The sequence below is a fragment of the Schistosoma mansoni genome, chromosome 5 (assembly GCF_000237925.1).
Source record: "Schistosoma mansoni strain Puerto Rico chromosome 5, complete genome".
NCBI classification, from domain to species: Eukaryota; Metazoa; Platyhelminthes; class Trematoda; order Strigeidida; family Schistosomatidae; genus Schistosoma; species Schistosoma mansoni.
Window position 1 is genome coordinate 6,102,863 of NC_031499.1, and position 10,799 is coordinate 6,113,661.

Genomic DNA, 10,799 nt, shown 5'->3' on the forward strand with positions numbered 1-10,799 from the left:
AATAATAATAATATAAACATTCTTATTGTGTGTTAATCAATATATGATCTCATTGAAACTATTGATCCTGTTTTGGTTTTGGTTTCATTTCAAAAAATAAACAAAAAAATATTGATTTGTCATTTTTTTTGTTCAATGTTCAATGTCATGTGATATTCATTTTTTGCTATTTTTTTTTCATAGTTTTATTTTTTTGGTTTTGTTTGTTTGTTTTGTTTTTTTTTCACTTTTTTTGTTTGTTTAAATTGGTTATATTTGTCAATATATATACATTTCATTTAATTGTTGATTGATACTAGAAATGAAATAGCTATGGAATTTTCGTGTTATTACGGTCTTAAATTTTACTTTATCATCAATATCATCATTGTATTTTCCGATTGTTATTTAGGACTGTAATTGATCAGTCATTTGTTGGAATATATGCATCCTGAGTGGACTGCCTCGATGTTGCCTGAAGTCATAAGCTTTATAAGCAAAGATGGATAGTGGCTAGCAGTGGAATCCAGGATGTGCGTTTCGTCCTATTTGAGACTCGTCAGATGGATGTATCTGCATCTCAGAGTTGATGTTTACTCTGGTGGCTATCAGGACTTAGTAGCTAGGGGATAATGTGATGGCGTTTGAAGCAAACGGTACTGGATTTGAGTCATAGAGTGAACGTCAACTCTTGGATGTACGTACATCTAGCCGACGAGTCCCAAATAGGACGAAACGCAAGTACTAGATCCCACCGCAAGCCACTATTTATCTTTGCTTACAAAGTCAAGTATACAGTTGAGAAAATAATATCAGTAGTTTTGAGTAAAGAAAAATATGGATGCCATGACTGATATAAATCAGCTTGATTTAATTTAGTATAAGAAACAGGAAGAAGAACTCCTCAATAGATCAGTCGCACTAGACCCAATCAACATCGAAGCTGCAATTACAAACTATACTGTAGATGCCATCCCACCACTAATCGAAAAAATCAGCATGTTCATCAGAAAAATGAAGAGAGGGAAAGCAGCAGGATCTGACAATATACTAGCCGAAGCACTGAAGTCAGACATAAAAGCAACTGTTATCGTACTCCACTTTTTAAACAGAAACGTTAGGAGGAAGACCAAGTACCGATGGGCTAGAAAGAAGAATACCTCATCAGGACACCAAAAAGGGATATCTGAGCAAATGTAAGAGCTACGTAGGAATCACACTTCTGTCAGTACCAGGGAAGGTCTTCAACAAAACGTTACTGAACCAGATAAAAGATTCAGTAGACACCCGACTTCGATATCAACAGGCTGGATTCCGTAACGATTTGTCATACACAGACCGAATGGCGACACTACGGATCATCGTTGAACAATCAGTTGAGTGGAACTCGTCACTAGACATCAACTTCCTTGACTATGAGAAGGCGTTTGATAGTATGGATACGAGAGTCCTATAGAGTCTTCTTCGAAATATGGTGTACCTATAGAAATTGTCAACATCATACGCAATTCATACGACGGACTACAGTGCAAAGTGGTGCATAGAGGACAGTTGACAGATTCATTCTAATTAAGGACTGGAGTCAGACACGGTTGCTTACTCTCCCCTTGAATCTTTTTTGTGGTGTTTGACTGGATTGTGAAGACCGCGACATGTTGCGGGAAGCACAAAATACAATGAATAGCTCCCAATGAATTATAAGATTTGGACTTCGAAGATAACTTGACCCTTCTATCCCATACAAAGCAACAAATGCAGGTCAAGACAAACAGTTTAGCAGCAGCCTCTACAGTAGTAGGTTTCAACATACGCAAAGAGAAAAGCAAGTTCCTCAAATACAACAGGGAGGACGCCAATCCAATCACACTTGATGTCGAAACTCTGGAAGATGTGAAAATTTTCACGTATATGGGTAGCATCATCGAGGAACGTGGAGGATCTAATGCAGACGTAAAGGCGAGGACATCATTTCTACAACTGAAGAACAGATGGAACTCAAAACAGCTCTCAACCAACATCAAAGTCATCCAACTACACCCATGATATGAATAATCTCACTGTCTAGCTGTTGCAATTCGACTTTATTACGAATAAATCCATTCAATAAAATATTTTTATTCGGGTAAAAATCACTGGGTCGTTAAGATTAGCATTGAAACCTGAGGATCACCATCTAGACTTACAATTACTGATAAAAATACAGTTTATGATTTAAGTTTAAGATTAGGATATGAAATTTAGGATTTGTGTTCATAGTTAAAATATAAGATTACGTTGAAGAGTTTAAAGTTAAAATATATGGACACACTCATTAACCATAAAGCTTTTTGTGACTCGAAATCTGACTCCGATTAGATCTTATGAATGATTGTTATTGACTGATTGCTATCGAAATATACATGTCGTCTATCCTCGTAAATTTCGTCGACGGTGAACATCGGAATGACGATAAGTCAAATACGAGAATGGATTTCGAATACATATATTTTGTATAGCCGTTGATCCAGCCAAACGAGCAGAGAAACGAAGAGGAGAGATGAGAGAGGACCAAAATGACGCGCAGTGGAGAAGGCGTGTGACCCAACTCCATTTAATCAAGCGTTGATTGATATTTATACTCAGATAAAAATACGTTACAGACATGTGATGAATAGGATCCACACATATGCGCTCATATAAAAACAGTCAAGATTAACAAGCGAATAATTAACAAGGTCAAAACATGATTCAAGAAGAATAACCTGTCCAGAAGCCTGGCATCCGACACTGCAAGCTACAATATTATCCGAAACCCAGATTCCTAATACTAACTGCAACACCAACCCTAAATTCTGAACGGTAGATTCTAAATATTAGCTCAACGAATCAGTAATTAAAATTTATTGTTTACTCATTGCAACAGCTGAATTCATGAGTCACCGTAAGCTTGTTTATTTATTTATTATGTATTTAAACACATAAATATTGGTACAAGGAAGCACCAGATACATATGCGCCACACAAATCTCATTCGATTTGTGTGAGGGCTGTGATGGTGCCCGGGTTCCCAAACCAAACAAGGTGGTTTTCTTAGGGGGCCATAACTGGAGCATTTGACCTTAAGATCTGATCCACAAGACAGTGGAGCATCGTGAGAAGATGCAGTCCATTGGTAGCCGGTGACCAACGATTGATTCATACGCCATTTGTTCCCTCAGGATCTTGGAGCCTGTGTGCATCATTGGTTTGGAATAAGGGTTTTCCAACTACTCTAGGTGGACTTTCCGTGTCCACCAACCCGGTTGAAGTGCCGGATATTCTCTTTTCATCCTCTCAATTTCGTAAACAACAACCCCGACACGAGAAGACAGTGATTAGGACTTCCCTGTCAGAGGATATATATGCGTGGCCATGTGAGAACATTTCGAGAGGGAGAGCGGACTCTTCCCACTCTCAGCCGTACCAAGTCATTTAGGGGCACTGTAAGCTAGACCAACACTGAAAATCTGAAGACTGTGGACAGCCTTTTCTTCCTGGTATGGGACTCTTCAGCAGTTCTCATCTATGATCTCTCCATCAGAACTCGAACCTAAGGCCTTGAGTATCGTGAACAACTGCTGAATCTCTGGACCACTGAGCCGTCATCCAACGGTGTTAATATCGCTCCACCCTTTATCCATTGTCTAAGATGGATAACTATCTCACACCCGAAATGGGTTGGACTCCACTGATCATAACTTCTTATTAATAACTCCATCCTAAGTTCTGAATGTTAAGTTATAAATATTAGCTCTCCAAATCAGTCATTAATATTTGTAGTTGTTTACTAATTAATTGAATAAGGTCATGAAATTTCAAGGTTACTCGAGAAATCTCTTAACCTCGTCTTTATATGAGTCTTTTCTTTAGAGATTTTTAGTAATTTTTATATATAGTTGAAATCATGAGTCAATTGAAGCTAGATCACCATGGAAAACCTGGAAGCACTGGACGACCGTTTCGTCCTATTATGGGACTGCTCAGTGGCAGTGCGCATCCATGATTCCGCCTCGTGAGATTCGAACTCAGATCCTACCAGTCTCGCGCCAGAGCACTTAACCGATAGACCACTTAGCTAGCCGGCATTCAACGGTGTTGATAATTAGCTTAAACCAATTCATAATATTTCTCAACCCTTTATCCATCGTCTAAGGTGAATAACTGATTAATTGAATAAGATCATGAATTTTCAAATGGGTCATTCGAGAAATCTCTTAACCTTATCCTTCTATTATAATTATATTGAATGATTTCATATGAATTCCAAAACTAATAACTCTTTATAAGAACTTTTGTTTTAATTATATTCAAGTAGATTATAACATAATTTAACTGAATCATACAATGGGATATTTTCCCACTTTGTATACATTAATAATTCAATATGTCGCCTAGAATATATAACAAATATACATAATGTAATCATCAATAAAAAGTAGGATATAGATATAATGAATATAAAACTACCTAAACATAGTACTATACTATGAGTACTATCACAGAATAGATTTAAAAGAATCATTAAAATTTTGTTTAAATTATCACATGGTAATATATTAGCGAAAAGTTGTTCAAATTCATAATTTAACAATAGACTTGTTTGATTTAATAATGATTGTATAGTTGAATTAAATATTGGACGTATTGTTTCTTTCAATTTTTGACGATCAGATGAAAGCTACAAACAAAAAAGGGAAAAGATGACTGATATGATAAAATAGTCTAGAAAGAGTGGTTACTAGAATGGTATGATTTGAAAGAATGTCAATTAAGTTAGTAATCTAAAGTCGAAGTTAGATATTAACAGAGTTGGATTCCGTTTCAGTGGCTTATAGGTTGAGCTTTCGCATAAAACTGAAGGTTCATGGTTAAAGTCCCGTGTGCGAGATTAGAGATGAACACTGATGAAGAGTCCCATATTAGGACTAAACGTTCTTCTAGTGTTTACTAATCGATTCATGATCTCAATTTTTAAAAAGGCAATACCAACAACCCTAAACTGAAAAAATAAATTGTCTCTTGACGGAACTGTTAGCCAATACAAAAATGTAGCGATAGGTTATTGGTACAAGTCATAATTTCGGATGAGCATAATATAGGATGCAAACGTTCACCACTTTTAATATATAACATTGCCAACCTAGTTAATACATGCCTCATTTTGGCCTTTGTGAAACATTATAATTATAGACCTATAACTGTAGAGCCTAATGATGAAGTTATTGAAAACAATTGTTCGCTCAACTATTGTTCATTTTCGAATATTCTATGGGGATCTTTAAACTGCCCGTAATATAAGAGTGTATTTTCTGGCTAGATCAGCATTAGTGAAAGTTAATTATCGGTTTTCAAAAGATGAAAAACAGAATATTGTCAATGAGATCAACGCTCATTATTCTAATGCAACTTATGTGTGAGAATCATCTAGATATTTGAATGTGAGGTTTGAGTAATACAAACAATATTTGAAACGTGTCCCATAATTCCCGGTTGATGATAGCTTAACATATATTGGAAACAGGTCACAAAATCAATTCCAATGATTCAGAAAGGGTGCGGCTCGTGTAAAGAAAGATCGGCATCAGCTGCGTTATATATATATATATATATATATATATATATATATATATATATATATATATATATATATATATATATATATATATATATATATATATATATATATATATAAGCTACTCAAAACAGCCTGAACAGAAAAATATGTTGTTCAACTAGCCACTACATGGCAGATGTTTATTGACAAGTAATTGAACCCTATCTCTATCCAATCTGTTCATTTCACCTGAACCGTTGTTCGATAGAAATCCATTTGAATATTTTGTGATTACAACAATGAGTTGAAACCAGTACTTTCAAGTCTCGTAGCAGGAAACCAACATTTAAACCAGTGAGTTCACCACATTTAGTGATCCACATATCTAACTTCAATTACTTTATGATTTTGTTCATCAATCTTTCAATATCATTAATAAAGACCTATTTTACACTTAACACACTTGTGTATATGTGGATAATGATCAAGTTGTATGATGTTTAATCTGTCATCACCTAAACTAAAGACATCAATTTTCATCTTTGATGACATTGTGATCATATACAGTTATGAAATAACTACCAAATACTTTCTAGATAATAATGGTGTAGTAAACAAGAACACGATTAGGTACAATTGAATGTCTTTACCCACAAATTACAGACTATCTCACTCAAATCTGATAAGCATACAGTAAACAATTAATTTGCAAACTATCAATCAATTGTCTCAATCTTGACTGTCACTTCTGCAAATATCAGTTCATCCTTTCTGATTTCATTGTTCATGCATTTTCATACCGATTGTGCTTCACTTCTGTTCTTTCCTTATCGATCTTCTGCCTAAATACATTCTACGCCTGACTATCATCATATACTACTTATATGAATATAAGTAACCAAAACCACAATAATCATTAAAGATTGCACAAGCAAGTGTCTATCAGAACTCAGTAATTAAGTGAATAACGCGATGGCATTTAAAGCAAACGGTACTGGGTTCAAGTCCCAGAGTGAACATCAACGAATCTGAGATGCAGGTACATCTAGCTGACGAGTCCGGAAATAGTATGGAACGCGTATCAAACTGGATTCCACTGCTAGCCAATATCTATCTTTGCTTATAAATGATTAAATTACAATTTTTTTTAAAAATAAAAATAAAAAATTAAAAAAAATAAAAATTAATTAATTAATATTATTAATAACTTACATTTTTAAAATTATTTAATCCATTTATTATTTGATCAAATTGTTTTGTTAAATTTTTATTTAATTCAAGTTTTTCAAATAAATTAATTAATGGTTTAATTGATTTAGTAATTTGATTATAATTAATTAATGATTTATTAATTTGTTCAATAATATTAATTAAATTAAAAAAATTTTTTGAAGATTGTTGAAAATTATTTATTTCATTTAAATAATTTATTATATTTGATTGAATAGATATAAAATGTAGAATTTCTTGAATAGTTGGCTAAATGATAAATTTTTTTATTAAAAAAAAACAAAGAAAAAGAAGAGAATTTAAAATAAAACACAAAACATTTTAAGCAAAAATGGATAAAGGCTAACAATGAAATCCAGGACGCACGTTTCGTCCTATTTGGGACTCTTCAGTCGGATAAACATACATTCCAGAGTTGATGTTGATTCCACAACTTGAACCCAGTATCTTTTCTCTTCAAACGCAATTGCATTATCCACTTAGTTACTGAATCCTGATTGCCGCATGCTTGTGTGATGGGGCGAAGTTTAAATTAATTTAGTATTGTTTGTTTGAATCTTCCCATCGATGTGTTAGGACTGCAACTGGTAAGTCTCTAATTGGCATATGTGCATACTGTGAGGATTGTCTTGATATTGCCTCAAGTCACAAGCTTTATGAACAAAGATGGATAGTAGCTGGCAGTGGAATTCAGGATGCGCTTTTCGTCCTATTTGGGACTCGTCAGCAGTTATTGTATAAATAAGAATATTTGAAAGATATTAAATTATATCTTTTATAGTCATAAACATCAATGGGAAGATTCAAACAACCAATGCCAGAATGAATAAAACTACATCCCATTGCACAAGCAACTGGCTATCAGGACTCAGTAGTTAAGTGAATAATTCGATGGGGTCTGAAGCAAACGGTACTGGGTTTGAGATCCGGAGTGAACGTCAACTCTTGGATACAAGTATATCCAGCTGATGAATCCCAAATAGCACAAAACGCGAGTACTAGGTTCCACTATTAACCAATTTCCATCTTTGCTTATGAAGCTTGTTATTTAAAGCAATATCGAGGCAGTCCGCATAGTACGCATATACGCTAAGAAGAGATTGATCAATTCCAGTCATAAACATCAATGGGAAGAATCAAACAAACAATATCAAGTGAATTTAAACTTCACCACATTGCACAAGTAAGTGGCTATCAGGATTCAGTAGCTAAGTGGGTGACGTGATGAGGTTTGAAGCGAACGGTACTGGGTTTTACTCATACAATGAATGTCAACTCTTGAGTGCAGGTACATCCAGCTGACGAGTCCCAAATAGTACGAAACGCGCGTACTGGTTTCCAAAACAAGGTACTACCTAACTAAATACATTATTGTAAATAAACCTAATATACAGAAGAATAATCTTGACATTGATAATAATTAGAAACAATTAGTTACGTAATACATAAACGTTGGTGACAAACAAACGTAGAATAATGTCAAACTCAGATACTTAAAAACAAAATTGTTAGACTGTAAGAGAGGCTAAAAAATGACTTAACGCTATGATGGTATTCATGTTATTAAAATAAGGAAATATCGACATTTTCACTTGCAGACATAAGTCAGGTTTTTGATATATGATCTTCGTAGCTTCAGAAAAATTCAGAGTACTAGGAGTTTCTTGTTTATTAATCACTCCAAGGGCTTTAAGGTAATGAGTAATATCATGTGTTAAGGCGATGTTAATGAGTTGCGCTAATCAACATCTCTAGGCTTCTTAATTAAGGGATTTTTTGAACATGTTCATATGATGAATTGTTATTTTGGCTCTACAGTGAAGTTTAATTAGTACGACTTTGAGCCTTCACTTGTCTGTACCGGGAGCGTTTTTCACTCCTGAAAAGGATGAGTAAAACGATAGGAATTTTATCTACTGTGGCTACTTTCAATTTGTTGTCTTTAATTTTTCGCTGTTTACCGATGAACTTTTGAAGATGAAAGTTGTCTTAGACACTTTTAAATGTTCATTCTAACATGAAATAAATTCATATTATTCTGCTCAAATCTTTGTTCTTCTTCACACTGAAAATTGATGCTAATGAATAATTATTTTGAAATTTTCAATGAAATCTTTCCATCAAGGATTATTCTTTCTATCAGATGCCTTGATTAAGGGTTTTCACAACCTTATTAGGGGATTTTCAAGCTCATTAAATTGCTGCTAATGTTATTGAACGAGTGTAAAAAGAATTCTGAATTTAGTTTCATGTACGGCAATTGAGTAATAGCAAGATGGAAAACATCTTTCTAATACTCTAAACAATCTTTAGTGATTTTGAAGTTGGTTTCATTTAGTGATAAAATCTACTATTAGATAAGTAGTCAATTATCCAGTTAGCTCAGTATTTCTGTTTTACATAACTGTATATATCTTTCTAGTAACTATTTGGTAGATTATATGGTTTTTAATAAGTCAGTATTATGGTGATGAGCTCTAAATGATCACTGTGAATTTTAAGTCAGTTCTCAACCAATCACAAGACAGCTTGCAAAAATGGATAGGTTATGGAAAAGAAAACACTAATACGACAATGTGTCAATAGACTTTACAGAATCGGTGAATACATTAAGGTATTCTACAAGTTAATCTCCTTGTTAGTCGATAAAATAGTTATGCGTATATAAAAAAAAGACGTATATCTGCCACCTCAAACTCTTGTAATGATTCAAGTAGACTTCAAGAATTCCTTAGATTGTTATTGATTACGTTCAATTGTTTAGGGTTAGGATTTAGGGATAATGATGAGAACTGTTATATATAATCTACAGAGAAAGAGTTGAGCATTTGGCATCTTCAAGACCAGAGTACTGTACAAATATACTTTTGTTGTACATTATGCATAATATTTAAGTTTCGTGCAAAATCTTGAAAGTTACATTTTTCATTCTGATTGACTCGTCGTTATACAATTATTTCATGATTTCTTTATTAGATCAATTAATTTGAACTTCAGTCTTATTTACTTTATGAAGTAAATTATATTATTGTAAAATGATAGATTTCATCCAAACATTAAATTGGTGAGGAGAAAAGAGTGAAGAAACATTTGTCCATTCCGTTTGTACTTTTGCAGTAGTATATCGTTCCCTATCATTGTTAAAAAACTGAAGACTGTTATCAGAAAAAGACTGAAGGCATTATTGAATCTTATTTATATATCGGACTGATCTGAGTAAGACAAGTATTGAAGAACTTAGTAGTACTGAAAGACCGATTCTCGTCCTAGTAATGGAATGCTCAGTAATGGACATCCACAACCTTTCATTCGTACATCGGATCCAGGACTTATAATCTCTCCCTGAGACACTTAACATCTGGACCACTAAGTCGGCATCCAACGGTGTACAAGTTTAACACCAATCAACCAGTGAAACTGCGCAACCATCTTCCATTGTCTTCGTTGGGTACCAGCCTTACACCTGAACTTGACTAGTTACGGTTACCTACTAGAACTCCAGGGATTTTCTCTCGAAGTTAGTCACTTGTGAACAAATTATAACTGTCAGTAAAAAGTTATGGAAATCGTTGAGTTTTATTAAATAAAATGGTTTAATAGCGACCACTTTGATAGGTTAGTGAGATGATGACTGAAAGTGAGTAGAAGTTTATCTCATAGTCAAAAAAGAAAACAATATACTGATGAGACATATGTCAGTCGAACTTCTGTTTTCAAAGGAACCCAAACTATGATTAAGCTGAAACGATTAACTTCTAAGGATTAAAGTAGTCTCTGAAAAATAATTTGTCTTTTCTCATCTTATTATCAGGTAGGAAATCTAGGCCACCAATAATTTGCCTGATACTTCATTGCAAATACATCTCAGTTAATTGTTTCATTAGAAAAACCGTAGACAATTTTCAATGTATAAGAAACATAATTAATAATCAGAAGGGGTTTTTTGTAGAGATTTAGTATTTTCATAGTTGAAAGCGTGAGTCAATTGAAGCTAAACCACCATGAAAAACCTGGAACC

General features: G+C 33.9%; 1 protein-coding gene across 1 annotated transcript in view; it reads right to left on the minus strand.

The window, feature by feature from the left end:
* Smp_159220 (hypothetical protein) overlaps nucleotides 1-10,799 on the minus strand; it is a gene marked incomplete at both ends in the record, with an annotated part of 13,994 nt that overhangs the window by 592 nt on the left and 2,603 nt on the right. The window lies entirely within an intron of this gene.